The sequence below is a fragment of the Osmia bicornis genome, chromosome 1 (assembly GCF_907164935.1).
Source record: "Osmia bicornis bicornis chromosome 1, iOsmBic2.1, whole genome shotgun sequence".
Lineage (NCBI taxonomy): Eukaryota > Metazoa > Arthropoda > Insecta > Hymenoptera > Megachilidae > Osmia > Osmia bicornis.
Genome location: NC_060216.1, coordinates 9,455,883 through 9,479,899, shown reverse-complemented (window position 1 = coordinate 9,479,899; position 24,017 = coordinate 9,455,883). Strand labels below are relative to the sequence as shown.

The 24,017-nt window shown below is 36.0% G+C and overlaps 2 protein-coding genes across 6 annotated transcripts in view; one reads left to right on the top strand and one right to left on the bottom strand.

Annotated features, from left to right (window-relative positions):
* The window catches only part of LOC114882892 (synaptotagmin-5), a 111,694-nt gene that overhangs the window by 25,111 nt on the left and 62,566 nt on the right, over positions 1 to 24,017 (top strand). The gene's annotated exons all lie outside the window — the stretch shown is intronic.
* Positions 1 to 24,017, bottom strand: part of LOC114882891 — a 52,545-nt gene that overhangs the window by 23,906 nt on the left and 4,622 nt on the right. Inside the window, exon 2 of the mRNA XM_029200054.2 lies at positions 3,480 to 3,561. The gene's annotated coding sequence lies outside the window, so the exon portion shown is untranslated. The remainder of the gene's footprint in view (positions 1 to 3,479; positions 3,562 to 24,017) is intronic.

Below are 24,017 nucleotides of genomic sequence, written 5' to 3'. Positions count from 1 at the left end.
AGCAGATCATATTTTCCAGGTAGCATTATGAAATTTTCAAATATTATTTTTTTCAATTTTCCAATTTTTTCCAAGTACATGCGAATACAAATATTTTGCATATATCTGTATAGAATTTTCACAAAGTATATAGCAGGAATGATTGAAGTGAACGAATAAAATAAATTGATTCGAACGAAGGGATCGAGCGAATGCCGACATTTTTTTGTCCTCCTTCGGCTCATTTTCTCTATAAATCCCGCGGATGGTACAAGGGGAATATAATGGAGGTTCGAGTGGTCGCCTTTGTGCGAGCTTATTGTCTTATTGGCTCGCTTCGAAATCCATTTAGGAGGGCAAACGGCGTTAGACAATGGGTCGCATTCAACAAGTAATGAAGCTCACCGATTGGCAGTCTACTCTCGGTTACTGTTCGAAACTACTCGAACTAGCGGATCCTGATTCCGTATGCTTAGAAGTCGGATTTTCCGTGACTCACTCGGATAGATCAATCTGTCTAGACGAGTGCGTCTCAATCACAATGTTGTTACAATCGCTTAGGTGTCTCTTAGAATACCGAATCAATTGCGAGTAAATTTATCTTCCAGTGTAAAGCAGTGCAATGAATAATTCTGTGTTTTATATTCCTCGCCATCTTCTTGCATAATAATAATATTCAGCAATATTATTTTTCTTGAATTTAATTATTCGTTAAAGGCGATTGTCTTCAATTGCTTCGTAAATAACGTTGCAATAGGATTCAACCCACTCAAGTGCTGATTAATCTGTGCGTGGGTGATGGGTGTGATAAGAAGGACAAGAAATTTTCATGGCAATGATTTACTATAATGGGGGTAAGTCGAGAATACATCAGTTTGGAACGCTTCGCTGAATCGGCATATTTACTACTATCTCTTATTCTTTCTCTGCCTCTTTTCCTTTCTCTCTGGTTGTGACAATAACCCTTAGAGAGGTTGGCAAACGGCCACGTGAGTAAACCTTTCGTGAGCAATTACAGGTTCGAAATCGAAACGCTTCTGCGATCACAGGCTGAATTGTGGGAACATCGAACATCCACGATCTGCCACCTCAAACATTTCCTTCTTGTTTATTCGACGAAATGCAGGGCGATTAAAATACTCGTTTGGTACACTTATCTCAATTTCTGCTAAAAGAAATTGTTACAGCTTGAATTTCTTTCCTGTAGTCTTTATTATCCTTCCTTTTCTACTTAAGTTGTGTTTGTATGTAGATTAATAAAAATTCTAAATTATCTCGTGAATTCAGGTGTTTTTGTGTCTTCGTTATCTTTTATAAAATTTTCACAGGAAATTTGTTTGTAATTACAATCATTGTTGGTCTTCTTCAATTTCATCGTATTTTTTCAAAGATGAAATTGTTCGTAATCGTTTTAGATACTATCTTCTCGTTTTCTCTATGGTTATTTTGTTTTTTCCTTGTCGTAGCAATAATCTATTTTGAAGTTCGTTTTTCTCGGGATCTACCTGCATTGGAAGACGAAAGTCGAAAGGTTTTCACATTCCTGGCCGTTATCTTTTCTTCTCAACGGTCACGCCAGAAAAAAAGCAGGCAGGAGAAGGAAGAAAGGAAAATAAAGGAAGGAACGACGGGGAATGAAAGAAAGAAATGGTAGGGGAAAGATCTCAGGGAAAATAGGCGAACTGGGTCGTGGCCAACAGCTGCCTTCTGCCCATTATTTCCGTCTCTCATTGGTGCACGTTACTTACTGCTTCCGTTTCGGTGCACGGAGAAGAAAGAGAGAAAAGGAAGAGGAGAGAAAAGAATGGATAAAGGCAATCGATATTGTAAACGATCGGATATTCCGATGACATCGTTCATCCATTAACTTTCATATGATTTGACTTTTCAAATGATGATGCGACGTGTTGTTCTTGCCTTTGCGCAATATAACAGGACGTCAGTGAAAAAAACTTTGCCCAAGAACACTGTATAGAAAAACACCCATTTATAAAGATCGATTAAATAGCAAAATGTTACATTTCACAAAATAAGATTATTGAACAGTGAATATGGTACTTGTGCAACGCGCGGTTACCGCCTTCGTTAATAAATCCCATTCACGTCAATAATTGTACACAGCATATCCAATTATTGGAAGCATATACCATTGTCGGCGTTGTAATTAACGTTGTCAAAAACAGGCTGATATTTTCAAGTATTCCCGATTTATGAAAAATGTGTAGAGTAACACGAACATCATTTGCAAATAACAAGACATATTGAATACAATTAAACCGAACAGAAAAGAAAAAAACACCAAGAGTCGTGTTACTGCAGGCAGCGCGCAGAATAAGTGATACAGGTCAGCGATATGTCAGACAGCGGCAATGAATTCGGACACAGACGTTATAATGATTCTTTTTTTTTATTTTACATTTGAATCCTTTATTATAAAAGTGAGGCAAGTTCATTTTTGACAAAAATTTGGCAATTCCAGTAAAATAATAATTGGCCTATTATAACAGAAAAACTATGGCTATTTTTAGCAGAGTTCAAAATTCTAAGTTTTATCCAATATTTCGGTAAAAATATTCCACCCTGCATCGTCGGACATTGAACCATGGTTCGATGGACGAAAATAAACTATGTATTCTGTAACACATACACGATACACATGAAATGGAACTGGTATTGTGTAGCGAGCCAAAGAATACGAGTAACGTCGATCAATTCCTAGTAACACGTGTGTATTCGTTACACCATCGAATGGTCTTCCGTTTTTTAGCAACTGAAGATATCGTGCTTTACCAACATTTGTACATAGTCAGTCGTACACGATGTCATTATCTGAATTTTCTTGCCTTTGGAATTCTCATCAACATGGATGGACAGCTGGCTAGGGTGGTTTAATAAGTTTCGTATCCTCGAAGCTGCTATGGATGAAAGAAAAAAAAAGGAAGGTGTGCGAAGAAGAGGTGAAAGAGAAAAGTAATGGCAGAACAGTAGAGATCAGTAGAAGAGTATGGAAGGTGAGGATGAGAGAGAGAGAGAGAGGAGAAGAGAATCCAATAGTCCAATACCCGGCTAGAACCAAAGCTCTTTGTCTCCCACTCAGATGCCAATAGCTGGCATGCTTCAGGCTATATGCCTGAACACGATGGCAGGCCACACTGGTGTGTCGCAGCAGCATAGTATGATCGGCCGTTGGCTCGTTATTTGCTCCAGGAATCTTTCAAATAAATTTATTTGCTTTCGCGGCCAAATTATTCGACATAACATTGCAGAATTGATGGATTGATTAGACTTGGTACTCATTCCGATCATACATCATAGATTTCATTGATTAGAAAACAAATCCCATTCGAGACAGAGGGAACAGAGTCTAACAATAAGTTCCGTACGTCGCCGACCTTTCGGACGGCTCCTTGGTACCTATTGGGGAGCTAGTGTGACGAAGGCTCAAAAAACTTTGAAATTTGGTGGCATTGTCATAGTTATAATAATAATCAAATACTCACATATCCTATACTAGTGCTGTGCAAGAGTTAACCCTCGTAGCAGTGGTCTCGTTACTTGTCTCAGTGTCCGTACAAGAAAATACTGAAACATAGAGAAAGAAAATGTGATATTAGTATTATAGAAGGGACATTGTCCTGATGATCATAATTGCTTTATATTTTTCCTTGTGTTAATGTCGAGAGATAATTGCTTACATAGGTAGTATAAGTTTAAAGAAATTCTTTGGGGGAAGTAGCAGTCTTCATAGTCACGTAAAGTGGAGAAGGAAGTGACTCGCATAACAGGAAGTGGAGATGGAAACATGAAGTCGTGACAGGTACCGGAAGAACTACGGATCCAGGGAAATTTCCGTAACACGTCTGCTGTCATAAATGTAGGTAGGGGTGTGTATACCTATGCCTTGTTGTGCGTTCGGACTGTTAATTAATATTGCGGGGAAATTGGTTGGCGAGCAAACTTGTAATGAGTTTTGATCGTTAATAACTATCCATCGAAAACTTTTTTTTTCAAATATTTTTATTTTTCTTGTGATTGAAACACAGACACGATCAAATTTTCGGAGAATAAAATGATCGTTCTCAGTTATAGAGTATACTGTTAAGGGCAGTACACTTTCAATTGATTTGTAGATAAAGTACTAGCCTCGCAGCTAGATACTTGTAATGGCTTTGTGAAACTTTGCTCTATAAACGTGCTTCTTGGAAACTGAATTTACTTTAGTTTCTTGTCGAAGGCGTGCTTATACATTGGTGATACTGAAGATTATTGTTCTTCGACTCGCGTTCCGAGCACATTTAATTTCCTTCATCTTTCTTGCAGTTTCGAGCACCGTAGAAGATCCTTTTTATAATTAAAATATCGTTTAAGAAAGTTTCAAATTGCGGTAATTAAATTTGGTCTCGAATAAGAATTGAAACCTCATTAACTTTTTCTTATATTCCAAAAGTTTAAGCCTAACTTATTTAGGTAATATACCGTGCTATCCTTTTGTCCCTGGCTATATGTAGTATGCGACACAAATACATTTCATGCTCAAACCTGCAGCTGTTTAAAGTTTCATGAAGACAGTAGGAAACATTAGGTTCGGGTTGGAAAGTTCCGCTTCTAGGAGTCTTACATGCGACACATTTTACGTTTGACAATAATTAATGTGCAGGGGATAAAGTAACTAATATATTGCTCTGCAATCCTGGTAATGGTCACTGAATGCACTCTAGTTGTATTCTATAATAAATACGAAATAATATATTGCAATCATTAAACGATAACATCAAATATTTTAATCAATTCTATATAGGAATTAAGAAAAATTGTTACAAAAACTGTTACTTAACATCAACTCGAGTTTTTCTTTATAAAAATTGTTCAGACGCGAGAAAACGGATTTGTACGATAAACGAAAGCGTCTGCCATTCTAAGGTGAAACGTTTTCACGTGTGTTGGAGCACTTGAAAATCTTGAACCATACTATACCCTGCTAGTTCGTAGCTGTGGTTGAAATCGGCCAATGGCCACGTTTTGTGGTTTCGTCGCCTCGTGTAGTGCCTTTTCGCGTCACTCTTGCCGAGGAAACGATTTATGTACGCGAAGGTTTGACAAAGATATACTTCAACGATCGATTCATCCCTTTCGTGGTAAAACACAATCTTTTTTTATGTCTTTCAACGGGAAATCGATCTATGTTTGATGAATTTCAATTCAACCCTTTGACTACTGTTGGCACCTAAAGGCGCTTAGTAAATTTGCGTTTTTGCTACTGTAAGTGCCTATGTAGTGGAATTCAGTATTTTGATTATTTCAATCTACTTTCTCAAAAATGCATGCCTAACGAAAAGCGACTGAATTCCTATTGTATGGTACGGCTGGTACGTCTCAAAATCAAAGCGTGACATTTAATTTGAATAATCCTATATTATTTTATTCAAAAAACCCTGTTTCAGTCAAGTCAAGTAAAATACAATTTATTCGTTTATTCATCAACTTCTATTTGCTCACTGTCAAAGTAATCCACATTGCTTGGAAAACATTTGTGCCAACTCTGTTTCCATTATTCAAAACACTGCTGTTGGAAGTCAGTTTCTGGGGTAGCTTTTAACTTGTTCAGCGAATTTTGTTTTATCGATTGAAAACGACGTACTTCTGAAGGTTGTTTCAATCGGAAAAATAGGAAGAAGATGCGCGATGCTTGCTCAATGAGTTTCGTCGAATTTTTCGGCAAAAAGTTTTGAACAAGCAACAGAATGCGAGTTAGTGCGAGAGTTTTCTCTTCGCGTATTTGTTCGAACGTTTTAGGCGAATTGAATTAGTCAAACGTTTCATATTCAAGTAGATCTCTTTATTGATATTACGGTTTGACCAGCCAGCCTGATTTGTAAGAACGAAAATGAATGGATATTAAATTGCATCGACAATTCTGAAGTGTGCTTCGACGGCAGCTCGTGTATCAAATTCAAAGTGATACATATAACAGGAATGTAAATAATTGCTTTGCGTTGTTAACTTGATCAACGAAGTTTATGGTTGTCGACATAAATTACGGAAGAACGATCAATGATTCGTAATTAACTTGGATTGTTTCCCGTCGCGTTTGAGTTGCGATTAAACGTGGGAAGTTGAACGTGGGCTTTTAGGAACGTGGGCTTTTAGGTGTGGGAACGTGCATTTTCTTTTCTGTCCAGTTTGCGACTTCGTATATTGTAAACGTGGCTTTCTGGCTCGATAAATCAATGCGGTATACCATAAAGAAAGCATAACATGCGTTTCGCCGGTTGTTCACCATGTTTTTTTATTCGGTTTGACCTATTTCCTTTTTTATAGTAAATTTTTATGAGTTCCACGGGACAACTGGTCTGTAAATTCGTTTGAAGCGGCAGCCATACGTGAAATTTTTGTTTTTTTTTAAAAACAGAATCGATGTTCAACAGGCGATGGTTTAATGTATGAAACAAAAGGTTATTTAGACTTACATATGTACATACACATATGCACTATTGGAATTAATTTTGGACACTTAAATTTTTACTTAAATTTCGCATTTATTCAAACTATTTAATATATAATCATTTATATTTTATATTCTAATCAGTTTTCTTATTTAAGGGCGTCAAAAACAAACATAACAACACAGTTTAGATCTTTGTAAATTAAAATTTTAAAAGATTTACAAACCAAATCATGTGAAAATATTAAGTATAAACATTACACAAAATATAAATATCAAAATCAAAATATCAATTTAGCATAGTAGAATATACATTTACTGCACAAATATGAAATAAAGAATATTTTTATGCAGTGTCCAGAATTAATTCCACTAGTGTATAATTGGATGCTCGTGAAAATGAAGCTTTGAAATAATTTTGCGAGTAATCGGATGAGAATGATTAATTACACGAATCGAATCGTATCGTCGCTCGTAGTAACCGAATCTTCTCGATTCGTGTTAATTAATGGTCACATAACAAATAAAATACACAATCAAACAATCAAATTGGTCGCTAAACGGTTTCTCAGCATGGTTTGTTAGCTTTGATTTTAACACGCCGATTGCTATCGTAAAAACAATCGTATTTAATCAATAATTTTTCATTAACTATAAAATGGATTATAAAATCATTTAAACGCCAAATAATAATAGCAAAGAATCTGTGCTACATCTTCATATGTTACAAACAGAAATGAGAAAAATTGAGTGTTTCACGTTCAAAAGATGTTTACACGGTTCACAGTTTATACGTTTACGGTTCTCCAATGTTAGAAGGTTCAGTTCTTAAAGTTTTTATTGCCTGGAAAATCTGGGTTAAGTTGCACGGAGTGTTTTAAAATTAGTCTAATTTCGAAAAGTATGATTTATCACAAGAGGTTACCGTTGTTTCCATTTCTAGACGAATAAGAAGAAGAAATGAAACTTATGAAATGTTTGCTATGAACGAGAAAGATGAAGTTTCCAGCTAATAAAAAAAAAAGAAGCTATTGTCCCACTTTTTATCGCATCGAACAGTTATTTAATAAATTTCTTACGTCAAACAAATTTCCTCTGGGACATTATTTAATTACGCCGAGCAAAGCGACGAGGATGCTCGATTAAATTCTTGTCTTTTAAACGCTTATCCACTTGAGTCAATTAGACGAACAGTATAAATCAGTACAAATTATTTCTATATTTTAACACATCCTAGATTTCTGGGATTTTTTTAGATCTTTTCTAGATTTTTCCAAAATCAATCCTACCTCTATTTCCACCCTTAGCTAAAAGAAGTTTATATTTCACACGTTGATTACTTGATAAATAAACGTTGAATCGAATCTATCACCTATTTTAACACATTCGCATCGGGAAACGACAATTCTAGTTTTTTACCCCGATTTATATGAATGATTTGTGAAAAATAGCTCGGCGGGAATGTGATAATAATTCGAGTATAGAAGCTTGCGATGGGGTCTCCTTCCCCTATGAAAGTTTACCATTCTCGATACTCTCATACCTTCGGTTGAGAATCGCTGCTCTAGAGAGCCGAAACGTCTCTTTACGATCGTGCACGTTTACCTCGTCAAAGAAACCGGAAACAAAGTTAGCTGTGGGGAAAGACGTTGCTGGGCGCAGCCAGGTCTCTGACGACATCGTAGACGACGATGCATTCAAGTGCATTATTAATGTCCCTCGACTAGGAGTAGCCTCTCTCTCTCTTTCCCAAGTTCCGTTCGCTTGTCGATGCAATTGACGATAGACGGTGGTTGCAGCACTCGGCTTTCAGGGTAATTAAATGGGTATCAGAGGAGGAGGTTGGAAAATGCGGGACATGAGTGCGAATATGATCACTGTCATTCTTGCTGTGTGTACACGCATAATCATATAGGATAAGGGAGAAAGAGAGAATAGCATAAGGGAATGGGGAAACCATAGGATGGAAGGAAGGAGAGAGAAATGTTATGAACGCTGATGGAGCGCCAAGCCCATCACTCTCTTGCAAATCTGATTATCTCCTTCGCTAGTTCCAACCATGCTCGTTCACCATTACTCGTTCGACTGGGCTATATTGGCTGTTCTCGTGTACCTGGCGTACACGTACGAAAATCTAAGGGTGTGTTACGACGATACGGTTAACCAGACTTTGCCGGACAACGACCGTCTCGAAAATCGAATTTGCCACTTCGCAGGTTTGTCTTCACCATTGATTTCCGCCTCGTTCTCGTCCGGCTCGGCCATGGGAGTCGCGAGATTCCTCCCGAAGTGACGATCGTTAAATGAAAATTGGCTCCGCCTACCGGATGGTCACCTGTTCGTCAGACGACGGCTATTAACAATATTTCTACCCCTGTCGTCCGACGATTCTCCATTCGGAAATTTTCAGATAGACAGATTGGGGGCAATTAAGTTCAGCGAAACAGGACTTTCATTAGATTGGCGAATATATTCGTCACTTCTATATTGGTTAACTGAAATTTTCTATATCCTCAAGATCCATAATTAGAATGACATACCGAATGTAAAATTTTTGAGTTTCTTTCTGGGACACCCTGTATGTTCCTACACGTACTATCGTCGATATCTTTTTACCTCTTCCGGTACCGTATAAAATATTCACGCGAGGGAAGAAGATAAGAGGAGGAACACGGTATAGTTCGTTAAGTGAAGTTACATTACAGTGTCGTTGAATTTTCCGAGCTTTTGCCCTTCAAAGAGTCTCGTACTCGATCCGAAACATTGTGGTCAATTTTAAAAGAGGAACTTGCTAGGTCGCCTTTGGATGGTAATTTCCTCTTCGTTTTCTACGTAGGCGTGTATGGATGGGAACGTTTAAAAATATGCGACTAATTGGTCGTGTGCATGGAATGGGGGACGTTCTATCGAAAGCAAACCTTTATAATTAAATTTTCAAACTGTTTCCTATTCTCACAACCAAAGGTATCGACATTGTTAAAAAAACTTCTTGAATATTAGTTCGAACGATATTGTTAGAAATATTATTTTACGATATTTTAAGTAATAATTTAAATTTTCTTACGTTATTTAATAATATTAAGGTAGTATGTGTCAAGATAGTATTTTATAAAAGATCGTTCGGTAATTGTTTTCAGAGGTTATTGTCACGTTTAGCGTTAAGTATTCAGGTCATCGTGTGATAATCTCCTTAGGATATTTATAAATAATGAGATTATTTTTACGCGGGAAGGTTAGTTAGTTTTTGTTTCACGGGAAAACGAAGCACGAGCATCCAGAACGGATGCAATCTGTTACAAAGAGAAAACCATAAAGTGCATAGTTTTGCAAGGCGATTATTTGTCATTGGCAGCAGCCGTATTACAGTGAAATTTATCAAACATTCATCGTCACTACATGGTCTCTTTCATTTCTATATTCGTTTGTATTTCCAATGGCAAACGATACAATGGGGACATGATTTATTGAATGTAGCAACTTAAGATTGTCGTTTTAGTGTTAGAATATCTCCTTTCAATAAACATAGATTTCAATAAAAATTTAAAACTACAATTGCAAAAATACCACATCGCAATTAAAATTTGACACGGTATTATTAATTTTTTGCAATCACAGATATGGGCTGTTGTCAGAAATGGCTTACTTGTAAACGCGGATCGTAAAAAATGGCAAGTCACATTTACAGATCCGCGAATTATATCTTCAGAATCATTAAGTTCTTTCGTAGTCGGGGCTATGCATTGTGCCGTTTCCTCGAGGGTAATATAACACCGGTAGAAATTATGAAGAGTGTAGAAAACTTACGATATTATCGTGACGGTAGCAAGTATACCGGTGTATTTTTACCTTTCTTGTCTCTTTTTCTATTTTTTGTATTTTCATCGGTTAAATTCGAGCGTCGAGACTGTGCAGTGTGCAGCAGCTAGCTGGGAATTTATTAGCTGCAGTAATCTGGATTGCTGTTTCAGTTCCATGCCGTTCGTAGGCAAGATGAATGGTTCTGAACGCATCCGCAAAGATAGGGTAAAATGTTACATTCACGATTTACACTTTTCTGCATTTTTAAATTTCTTTTCTCATTTTTCTTAAAGCCGATGCTCGGTTTCGTTTTAATGCCGTAACCGGTGTTAATGTCGCTCACATTTCCTCTCGTAAAACTCCAACTCTGGAAATTACTCTTTTACACTGCCGTCTACGAGAACTTTTAATCAATGTCGAACGGTGCTATCATATTTTGTTTCATTCCTTTTCTCCTTTTTTTTTTCTTTTAATTAAAATTCGGTACGGTTATTCGAGTTTTCATACCATGCAAAGCTTATTCCTTTTCATTTTCTAATTTCTAAACTATTCTTTTAGATATTACTTTTCCAATATCTATGTGAGATTTTTTGTTTGAAATTTTCTGTGCTTAATTTTAGTCAAAGTATCTCTTTTTCTCTTAAGTATAGATCACGATTGACGCAGTATTCGATGTTCAAAAAGGCAGATTGAAGTTAAAAATGATGGATATACAATATAGAATAAAATGTAGATTGTCATTTTCCTTTGGTTTTATTAGCTATTTTTTGCTCGTTGAATCCGTGCACAGTCGCATCGTTGTCGCAATTCATCATTCTGTTGAATTAGACGCGTTTTGTCGTTCGATCAAACAAACTGCACGAGCTACGTGCAATTAAACTGGATATTCAGAGGATGTTTACAGTTGCTTCGTGGTTACGTTTTCAAGTAGAGCTAAATTTTTTTTCCATTAGCCCGAGTTCACTTGCACATCGCGTTTCTGTGGCCGTGTACGGAAAACTGGCCGTTGGCCGAGCGAGAATTTATTAATCGTGGCAATCTGAATTGCAATTCCCTGATTCCAGCGCGTAAATCCTTGTAAGTTATCGCCGGTATACCTTCGAGGCTGTCCCAACGATGATAACTTGAATGGAAATTCAACCACGGTCGTTTTAATGGATCGTATATTGATTAAATTTCAACAGTATTCTTGATTAATTCCTCATACGTTTCTATTTTTCAATCAGATTCATTACTATCTTCTCTCATTACCTACTCACGATGATTGATTAAATAAGGAAATGGAAATTTCATATAATTTATTATTCATACCAATTTCTCAATTTGAAATGTTTCCTTCTATTTATCGATAAATTTCATTTCTATCTCAGGGTGAAAAAATATTTTCTCAAACGCGATCGACCTTAACTGTTGACGCAGTTCTCGGCTCGGTCATTGAATCTTTCATGAGAGTTGTTTCGCTTACCTTTGAGCTGATTAAATTTAGAAAAACTTCCGATCCGTTTGAAAGTGTTTCACGGTCGCTCAACTTTCCATCGTTCCTCTCTATCTTTAGATTTTCCCGGACCTTAGTGAAAATTAAACAGAATCAAGGTGATTTCGTTAAAGACCCAGTTCGTGTAATAATATAATGTGTACAGTGCTGAGCATGGTAGGTTTCCCCAGGGAAAATAGCGTTTTAGCAGAAAAAAGCTCCACCATTCCTGTGTAAATATTCAGCCTGAAAAATTTTATCTAATATTTGTTTTATTAACAATATTTTCTGAAATTTACAAATTTCGCTTTTGAAGCTGTGAAATAAAAATTTTCAAACTTCAAAGTTTAGTAGCTTAAAATTTAAAGTTTTTGATTTTCAAATAAAAAAAATTTGGAATTCAGCACTTCAATATTAATATCTCTAAAATTAGGATTTTAGTAGATTTTCCTTTCCCTGAATCGCCACTTTTCCTAGTAAAGTCTACCATGCTTGACCGTGTGCCCAATAGCGTCAAATACAAAAGTTAGATTAATCATATTACGATGGAACATGTGTCTTTATGGTTGACATCCTAAAAGATCATCTCACGTTTCTTCAAGATAGTCCGCCATCGGTGAGTTGATTACACTCGGAAACTTTTCCGCGAGGCAGTTAAAAGCTAGCAAAACTTCTGCTCGTTGCTAAGAGAGTTAAGTTTCTTCGATCAGGACAAATCTATCCGTGTAAGTAATCTTTTATCATCGTCGAACAACCTGGACAAGTTGTTCGTTCGAAAAGGACTGGAAGAGCAACCTTTTCCCAGCTTCGGAAGCTCAGCAGCTTTTGAAATGATTAAATTTTCCTGCTCCTTTGACTGGAAGATTAATTTTCAAGCAGTCGCGAAATCATTCAAGAGAATCGTCCTCTGTGATTACGTTAACCTGCTTCCTAAATATTCTTCATCTTTCTCTCCAAGTCGAATAGTTAATTATTAATTTGGATTTAATGATCAAAGTAGAAGCTGTGAAGGTTTTCTTTGCTTTATTCCAGTAGTGCACAGTGGACTCTCGTTATATTGCCACGGATGGGGCAGTATTTTTCCAAACTCTCATTTGAAGGGTGGAGGAGGGAAATTAAAATTTTAACTTCGTTGACTATGACGATGGAAAAGCGGTAGTAGTATGCTTGAAAATCCGTATGGAAGTTCGAATCGTTCAAGTGGTAATATAATAATAGCGCCATTGCTTTGTTTTCAAAATTGCAAAGATGCTACGCCTTTTCTTCATTTTAAGGATTCGTGGCCTTTCGAGGCACTTAAGATCGTTAATCACAAACGTTAATTCCGACAAAATAGCGCAGGAAGTAAATGTGCGGACACAATTTCGCGAAAGTGGTTGCTGAATGCTCTCAACGGATGATTTAATCGTTTTAGAGCTGATTCAATTTTCAAACTGTACCGAAGTCAAAGCGGAACTTTTAGTTTATCACGAATATAAACTTCCTTTTGAAAATACGGTTTTTCTATTAGCTATTACTATAATTTGGTCGTTATTGAATAACAATTATTCGAATGAAATTCTTATTTTATTTCTTCTTTGCAATTTCTTATTATTAGATGTTTCATTTCTATATCCTTCAATTTTATTTAAAAAAAGAATAATGTTTTTGCTAAGTAATTGGAAATCAGAAAATACTCAGTGATACGTTCATTCTGTTTCTTCTGCACGATCTCTTCATTTTTCAATTTTACCTTAGGGAAATAATTTCTCGTTGAGACAGTTAATGCGAAACAAACGTTTGCCGAGAACAGAATAAACGATATTAAAGGGTAGCACTTAAGAAACCATTCGAGCTCTACTTCGTGCTAAAAATTCCATGTATATCTTTTACCTTTCTTCTTTGTTTTGCTTCTGTCAGAAAATTTCATTCGAGAAACTCAGAGTTTTGTGAAAGTTGCTTTCTGCTAAGGAAACTTTATTAAACGAATAATTCTTTCATACACAAAATGCACTTCGTTTTATTACTACTAATAAAAGAAGACATAAAATCACCCAATCTATTTAATCTACGTAATGTTACTTTATGAAAAGTATATTGATCAATTAACATTTAAAATTTTCCCTTAAAAAACCAATAATTCTGTACCTAATTTCTTAATAAAAAGAAAGGAAGGAATTAATAATAAAGATTTTAAAAATTGCTTCTTTCTACGAATATTTCATGTTTAGTGCTCTCGGTAAGATATAAACTCGTGTTTCTAGCAAGTATTGAAACAAGCTGCAGGTACGAATTAGAAGCATAAAAAAATAGGGTAACAATGAACAGTTTGTGTTTAACTCGTTACACAAAACTACCTGGGAACAATGCACCTGGATCGAGTACTGAAAGCACACTACTGCAGGGCTGTCGAGATTGACTGCAGTATAGAGATAACATTATTACAGCGTTTGTGGATTAATAATCGCAAGTATGCAATACGTGCAGTATTTTCTCAAATGATTGATCAGTGCATTATGCGAAATGAATTATCAATAGTAGAATGAACGGATTTTGGAAAGCAATGTTATCGTGATTCATAATGTATAATAGTATTATAGAATCTATGGTGCAGTGAAATCAAAATATGTTAATTAGTAAATCAGGTGCAAAGTTATGGTTTTGGTCTTTTGGGAAAACTGACTAGGTCAGTTTAAAGCGAAAGAAATGTTAGATAAAAAATTTATATGAGCTTTTTTTATTCAAACGAAACATCTTGTTAAAATTCTTTAATTAACGCGATAATTTACCGAAACGCATTTTCCAGCTCAACATTTTTACTGACAGAAAAGTAAAGAAATTAATACCGTTGAATTATGAATCTAAATTTTTAGAAAAATAAATATTTATCCACAATAGAAATTCTGCTGTCTTAATATTTCAAGGTAAAATTTCCTTTGGAAGTTATAAAAATTGGATCCACGAGTGCGAAATTTTCGTAGCACGTTATTTCACTAATTGGAAAACGTGGTTTAGCACTTTTGCGTGACAAAGGTGCATACGTTTCTCGCTGACATAAGAGTGTTTAAGCATGGTGCTAATATCGCGCGGAAAGTTGAAATAGTCCTGGCGAGCATGTTACGCCGCGAAGTTACCGACCCGAAGAAGATTTAATTAACGAACGATTTCACCACTTACAGCGAATTCTCTGGCTGTGTTTCTCATTCAAACGCGGAGACATTCTAGCGCGGAGGTTGCTTATTTCCAGGTTAACGTGCTACCTGAGAACACCGGTTCCCATCATCTCGAGAAAATCTCAGAGGAGTTAAACACTTCCTCTAAACCAATTTCACCGACTTTGTTCATATGACTTCTCTTTGAAAACAACAGTGCTCTAGACTTGTTGATTTTTCTGGCAATGCATATACGTGGTTTTATTAAATAGCAGATTTTTAAGTACTAATATTGGAACTGCTTGATCATTAACACTCTGAACTCAATATATTATTTAAACTCAATAGTAACTGCAAAACGAGTTACCTTTTCTGAACAAATGTTTTTCATAAAAGAACTTTCATTGTTTCAAGGAAAAGCAATTTCATAATGAATTGTAGCATGTTATTGTTCCATTACACAGCTTCAAGATTGTTTTTTTTAAGAAACTGCGGTATTCTTCTACCTGCTTTGTCTTTTTTGAAGGTTTTGATATTCATTTCCAAGAACAAAAGTTTAATCCTTCCTTTATACGAACTAAAAATTTCCTTGAAATAATTACAAAGGAGAAAAGGTTCAGATTAAAAAACGAAAAGAAAAGGGAATAGAAACAGAATTAAATGTTTCCAAGCAGAGTTGCGATAAAAATCAATCGGTCAGATTTTAAAGCGTGGAGGAAAGGTAAATAAGAGAGGAAAACGAGGAAAGGGCACGATAAATTAAACCCCGGATGAAATTATTCAAAACACGCTGGTAATTATCTGATAATTGTTTCACCGACATCGAATTAATTAAATTGCAGGTCGAGAGCAGAGTTTAATCGAGTTGCGCGTTACATTCTAATGAAATGGAATAACAATGTAGAAACAAATAGGAACAACACTGTTAACAGTAGTCAAACGATAAATCGTGTTGATGTGTAACTTTGGATTTTCTCTATTCTGTCGTCAATTCAAAGTAAGCCATCGATTAAGATTGAATTTTCAAGAAAAGGAGGAAGAAAAAATATACGCTTATCAGTTTCATTTAATGTCTCTGATATTTCTCTGTACACGAATGTATCTCTTCTCGGCTTTCAGAAAAGAAAAAGTGCACTCGCTTGGCTGGCGAGCGGGAATAGGGAAATTCTGTGGATAAAAATTTAGAGCTGGTTCTTGCAGGTAATTTCTTCGTCCTCGGTGTTTTTCTGTGCAGGCATTAATTATGCCCGCGGCTTTCAGCACGGCGTTTCACTCGACGGGAGTTCTTGTACACGTTGGGTTCCCTTTTTCTCAGCGAGCTTCAGCTAAATGAAGTGGCTATTTCACCCAGATTAATCGTAGCTAAACGATCAGAAGGAAGTTCATATTAATTGTTCAACAAATTCAGCGATTACCTATAATTATTTCATTTTCTATTTCAAACATTTCAAAAAATTTCCACCTCTCTTAACCCTTTCGCGACTGAAAACTGATCCCTTATCTAAATGAAAAATAAAATAATTTTTCATTATAAAATTTCATTCGCAATAAGAAATTTTGTTAGAATTAGAATTTTTTAAGTTACGAGACTATCCTCTTCAGTTAGATCAAAATTTAATCTTTTCTATTTAAACGTTCCGTAAATTGTTTATTTAGTCCAAGTATTTCTCTAAATTGCTCCGCTGTGAGTTTCTAAGTGGTCGGAGTCAAAGTATTGAAATATAAATCCCTCGATAGCAATAGGTTTGTCTCGCGGATGTAGCATACACGCTGGCATTATTACGTAACGGATAGTCTTGCCGGGTTTACTCTATCTGATAAGCTCGAGGAAGCCGGTTGGAGGCGTGCAAAGTGTACGAAAGTATTTTCTTTCATCGTGGCAAGAAAACTTATTCTCGAGTATCATGGAAACCGTAAAATGTTATCGTTCCCTGGCCGACACGTGTTATTTTACACCCCTTTTCGTCGATTTTAGTGGTCGCTGTCCTCGGTATTGGAACATCAACCCGTTCCGACGAAGACGTCGAATAATGAAATCTCATGAATAATCGAGTTAGCAGGTGTTAAATAGAACTGAAAGAAATTTACGAGCAGAAACTTATAAAGTATGAGATAGAAAAAGCGATACTGACTTTATTGCTTCTCGTTTTTTTTTTTTCCTTTTTTATCGTTGATCCACTATCAAGTTATTAGAAAAGTTTTATTATCTTTCTTGTTATTATCAACGTTTCCATAGTGTTTCTATTAAATTCTTATATACAAAACGTGGTTTTGAATGTTGGTTTTGGCGGTAGGGATTTATGAAAACATTGAGAAACACTGGTGTATTGTACACCTCTAGGAACAATGTATACCGCAAACTTTACAAGATCTCATTGGCGTCATATTTCTACATGAATCGACTATTAACTCCGATACGATTCGGTGACGATGAAAGGAAAATCGCGGAAAATTATTTTCCATCGCGTTGTACGTCGACTTCCGCTGTGACAATGACTGAACTGGAATAATATTCTAATTGCTACATAAACAGCGACGGTAAATTCACGGTGCATTTAAATGAGAAAATTTAATAATATCCACTTACGATCTGTTTGAGAAATTAAGTTGCTACGTTATTTCTGTGAATGGATCTTTGAATCGGTATTAAGAAAGTTCTGTCTATTAAAGGAATGGAAAATGTAAGGAATTGCAGTTTTCAACTTTTCAAAATTGACTTCTTGTTAATATTCGTAAATATTTTGGAGTATGCACGAACCTTTGAATAAATAAGTGGATGGAATTTTTTGACAAGTTGGTACTTTCTGAATTTAATTAACATAAGAATCTCTCATTAAAAAATGGCCTTCTTTAAATCTCTGAGATTTATGACATTATGAAAATGAGAGAAAAAGAAAAAATGAATGATTTCATGGTTATTTGAATTTCGTGTTTCGTGTTGTTAAAAACAAGCACTCTTATTTAGTTAAAAATTAATTGAAAACAATACTGCGTAATTATTGAATTGAACGAGCGGTTTCTCTTCTGGAAATATCGAAATTTTTACTTATTATTATACTGTGAATGTTTCTATACAATTATCTCGTATGGAAATATTTGAAAATACATATTTTCAATACATATAAGTATAATATAATATTATTGAAGATGGAAAATGTGTAAAATTTGCATAATAAAATATTACTCTGGGGGGATAATACATTATGAAAATGTATATTTGCATAAATGACTGCAGTTTATTTATTACTTATATCAATAATGTTACCGTTTATATAGATATTGATTGTTGCAATTTGATATCCAAAATTTCGATACGAAATCCTACATTATTGAGACATTATCAATAGAAAAAACATCGAAATTTTGATATAATATATATCGAAATATAGCACAAAATCTATAGCTATATTTCTTGTACATTTTGTCAGTAGTACGACTCGACAATAGTATCCGGCGAATACGTCAGGAGGTGATCAGATAGTTTAGCCCAGGCGAGCAGCCCTTCGATGTGCACAGACGTCTTTCTCGAAAAGCAGTCTCGGAGGGTTTAAATTTATCGACAGCAGGATAATACAACGCTTATATAGTTGGCATGTGTACGTATACGTATCAGTGAACGTACGGGACTGGCCGAGGAGTATGTCAAGCATACGTTCACGTACATACATATGTAACACATTCACCCATACGTGTGAGTATGCACATTGCACAACTATATATCCACGTTAGTATACTCGCATATCTAGCGACAGGCGAAATTGGACAACGAACGAGGCTTGATGGTAATCACGAGAAGCTTGAACGCGTGAAACCTCTATCGTCAATCGTGATCTTTCGAAATTGCCTTTATTGCATCTAGCAAAGTTACCTGTCAACAGTCTGACCACGATTACGGTCATGCTTCAAACAATAAAGGTTGCCTCGAAAACGGCTCGAAGAAAGAGGAAGCAACGGATAGAGCAGAAGGATCCACAGGAAGAAGGGAGGAATGTCGATTTCAATAAACTTTAAACACGGGTCCTTCGAATGGATAATCTAATCACTGTTCCTGTTATTATCGTAATTATCATCGTCACGATGACCACGTGCCGAGGTCTAGAGCGCAGCATAGTTCCTGCGGTTAAATTAACGTTGCCTTGGTAATTAATGTTCCTTCGTACCTGAAGTTATGCGATGCAGCCCGTGTCGATTGATCAATGGGGAAGCTGATCGAGAGATATTGCATACTGCGCGTCAAAATGCATTATTAAACCGTTCAAGGATATCGTTGATCAGTTAGTCCTTCGCAAGTAGATGAATAATTTGAGCATTTTAATGAAATGATCATTCGAGTATAGCAAATTCGTAATATAATATAACGAACGATCAAGTTACCACGAAATACTACATAGTGAACAGTTGGAAGACAAAACTAGCATGAAACAATGCACCTGCATCGAGCAGCAAAAGTAACCCGGTTCACTGCAAGGGTTTGACTGCAGCGTAGAGATAACGTTATTATACTGTTCGCTGAATCGCGGTTGCAGGTGAAACGTACGCAGCATGTTTCTTGAGATAGAACGACGGTGCATCAAAGAAAAAAGGATCAATTGTTAAAAATCAAGTGGACCATGATTGACACGATTATGTCCGAACAACAGTTGATTCGATTGGTTGTCGTATACGTGGTCGGGAACAATGAATAAAGGAACGTATACACCTCGACAATGGTCGTCCTTTCAATGCAATAAAAGCATGAAACCATTCTACTAATTACAATGTACGAGTTTCGTGTTCTATTGAATGGATTTCAACTTTCCAGCAACGTTGTTAATACGAAGAATCCACCTTGGGGGTTGTAATCAAATGAAGTTAATTTTAAAGTACGTATATAATATTCGAGGAAATCCGAATTCATTTACGTAAAGGGAGAGATTTCCTCGAATATTTTATTTTACACGATACGCGAGCTTTCTCAGAATTTCCGACAAGCTCGAGTTGCACACAATGATGCGCGATGCAAAATCGAGTGACGATCGATGTATGTCGGGTCTCGAGTGTATGGTTGCAGCATCAAACGAGTCTCGTTGCGCGTACAAAGGTATATATTTCGAAAAAATTTACGTTGAACTGTTAGCACGATGGTTAAACTTTAAAATTAGGTAGTTACGGTTACAGTAGTGCAGTGATCGCTTAATAATTTTCCACTTTCAAGAAATTATAGAGCGTTAATGGCACGTTCTCCAATTCCAAAGGAAATATACAAAATTCAATTAGGTACAAAAAATACTGTCATTCAGAAATTTTTATTCACAGCTGTATATAAGTAGTTTCATTTAAATGAACTTGAAATTTTGAAAAGTATGACTTTCAGAATAGTCTTTTATTTTCTATAATGCTAGTCCTTTTTAAACGCACCACGGTTTATACTTTTCCTCATTACCAAAAATCAGTGAGCGACTTAAGATTCTCAAGTTAGATGGTACTTTCTATATAAGGAACTTGAAGAGTTTCTGTGCAAGTGCACCTCTATGTATAATATTAATTTTACGGATGAACGTCAGAGTTAAATTGCATTATTTATTTCTGTAACCTATGAAATTTTTCTTATTTCACAAGCTATTGTTTGCTATTTTATAGCTCGATACGATTCTCTGTTATTCGACAAAGATATCGAGCATTGCTTTTAAGAGTACGGTATACTAGTTCCAGAGCTCCTCGCAAGCTACTAGAATAAGCATACGCGTACTCCGGTTTGTATCTCTCTGAAAGCTTTTACGTCTGCGAACTGATTTGATCTCTGGTATCGAGGGATTTCCGTAGTGTGTCTGATTTGAATATGAGATTAGCCCCGTCCGCGGTAAGTTGATTTCAAAAACTTTGAATTCAATTTGCTGCTGTATTCAGCCAATGTATATAAATGAACAGTATTTTCTGCTTTCCATTGTTAGAAAAAATGTCACGCATTAACATATTAATTGCCAGGCTGGAAATAGTCGTAGGTAGTATACCGCGCGAGAATATGAATTATTCAGAGGAAATTTTTTAATTTAATGCCTCGTTTCCCCATTTTGATTTTCTAGTGTAATTTCTGTGGGGTGCGGAAATTATCAATTATTTAACGAAATCACATTCGAAAATTCGACATTCGTAAGGGAAATAAATTTTACATTTATTTTATAGAAAAATTGTTCCTTAAGAATAGAGAAAAATGAAAATTTCGCGGTTTAGTTAGAATATCATAAGCTCTAATTTCAGTTCTCTCACCATCGACAATATAAGATTATCATTGTGGTAATTGGTCGTTAATTGGCGTACTAAATATCTGCTTGCCCAACGCAGCGACCGGATGAAACAGACTACGATATATAATGCCAATTATACTTGGCAACCGAAGTTAATGCCGACCGAGGGTGTTAATGGGTTAATACTCGGGGGGGCTATGAAACAGGACGAACAATGTTCGTATACCGTTAAGTTCACGAAAGTTCACGGAAGTAAGGCCCTCGGCAGTTTCGTGCAAGTCGGTTACCCTCTCGTTCCTTCTCTTCTACCAGCTGGGAAACAAAGTGGAGTACAATAAAACTTACTCGAATCTTGATCAATTTTATTCATAACCGATAGAGAAATGACATTCCTTCAATTATTAATGAACAGCCAATATGTATACAGATACACATGTTTATAAAAAATAGATAAAGGAACGAGGTTTAGACAACAATTTTTACAAATAATAGAAGATGGTGATTTGACAAATTTTTTACCGACTAAAAGCGTCTACTTTGATACAGATAACAACCATTTCTCTAACAAGAATAGCAATCTCACGCAAGTAGGATATTCTTCAAACAAAGCTTCGATTTGTTTCACGTCAACCAAGAAACCTCTTTGAATGTAAAATGAATGATATTGGCGGATAGAAAAAGCTTCGATCGATTTGTTAAACTCGGATTCGAATCCAAGTTCTCCGATTGCTTGAACTAGTTGAGCGGCTTAGGTTAAAGAATTCTTCCTTCTTAAGGTTAATATTCGAAATGGATATTCTTCATGGCTCAGTCAAACTGATAAATCGTGGCCGTTTTCTGTTAGCACAGAAACGAGCTCTATTTCAAAAGATTACCAGGAAAAAGTTTTCTCTATTGAATTTCTACAATAACGTAGATGTTTTCGTTTCTAATTATCGTAGGAAACTTCTTATTGCATGTCACGTATTTTAAAATATACAAGATGCTTTACGTTGGATGACCATAGACGTTAAAGTAGCGAAGGGGTTAAAAAGTTAGATACGAGTCTAAATTTTTCAACTATCCAACTGATGATACTCGATGCGATAAAAAAAAGTAAGCGATACCTGTATGATTTACTATGTCAGTGGGCCAAGTTTATCATAAAGGTAGCCGGTTCAATATCGCTTATAGCATGGGAAATATGGATTTACATCGACAGTAGACGTTTCTGCACTAGCTACCAATTGAGGCCAGTGTACATGGCATTAGAGCATACTCGATCTCCCGTGCCCGGCAACGATATCGAACGTTTCCTGATTCTACTTTCGTAAACGAATGGACGAGGATCATTAACGTGGTGCATATGTGTCACGCATGCACTGTATGCATGGGAAGTGCATACGTTGAAATGAAGTACTCACTGTATTGGCGTGTAGCAAGCGATTGGTGTACATGGAAATTGCTTTTCTCACGTTGATAACTTCTTTCGATCGATCTTTCGCTTCTGCCTTTTTGATTGATAAACTTCATTAATTCACGAGACACCTATACCGTTAACACGTACAGGGCGTTCCAATTATGGTACGAAGGGGCTAATTTTTCTTAGGAAAATCAATCAAAAATATAGAATAAAAATTTTTATATTTGCAAAGGAATTATTGTTGCAAATCGAACTGATTTGTTGTATACCTTATTTTGATTTTTTCATTTTAATTAAGACACACAGGATATTTTTTTATCAACGGTCCGAGATGTCAATACGTGAACGTTTCAGAAAAATATTGTGTCACACGTGTACAGGACATCACTGTTTAGAGGTAAAACCATCGGAAAAATGTTGTCTTTGATTTTTATTCCGTAACCGGACCTAGCGAGGTTAGCTGGTACCGTTTGCAGGGAAAATACCGTGCACGCGTGGACGCAAAGTGCTCTTTCGCGACCTTTGTTATTTGCAGTTTCCGCTTCTGTGATCGACGCCCTCGAGCTCCTTACACTTTGTATTTTGAATCTGATTTTCTTTTTTTTCGTTAAAGCGTTCGAATAGTATAAAACGCGTTAACGTTCCATTTCCGAGTGTATCATCATCGCAAATACGCGTTTACTATTTCCATGCGACAAACACGACCGGTGTACAAACAATACACGAGTAAATAGTGGTGTGCAAATTTATACGAATTTTTCCGCACGTGTGAGTTCTGGCAAGGATTTTATTGATTAGTAGTTTCAGTGTTCATAAAAAAACATATACAGTGGGCGATCAAATTATTAGAGCCACTGGCATAAATTGACAATTTTACATAAAAATGATTAATTCTTAAATGAAAATCGAGTTAGGCATGTATTGATGTTTGTAAAGTTATGATACACAGTTGAAAAATGTGAAAGTTCTTGATTGGCCTGGAAATTCTCTGGACCTCAACCCCATCGAAAATTTGTAGGAACATTTGTTACTTAACCCACTTGCATGAGACACCCTGTAAGTACTTTGATCAATTCGGTTAACAATAAATTTCATGTACAGCAATGAAATTCCTTGCGCGACCAGCTAGGAAATATTCGCACCTTTATTTATCTGCACGTTTATAACAGGGTGCTGATATTACTATGAATTTGGAAATGTATTATTGAAAGTTTTAATAACCTCGTAAAAACATCGTTCTCTAAAAAATCCATGGTACTTTATTTAAAAGTTTGGCCTGTGCACGATACGATTCGTGGATATTATTTCTGGCATCGCACGTTTATAGACTGGAAGGAAATAAATTTGTGAAATTGCTCGTCTGACGATCGTTTCGTCCGGAAACTTCAACGTTTAATTATTGAAGATAATACGTTGGGCTCGTATTGTCTAGCGCGTTTTAACGAAGGGAAGTCTAATTTGATAATCTTCCATTTTCTTGGCTTCCACGTTTCCATCTAATTATGAATCTTTTAAGGTTTGACTGACATTGAATTTGATAACCCAGATTTACTTTTCGATGCATCTG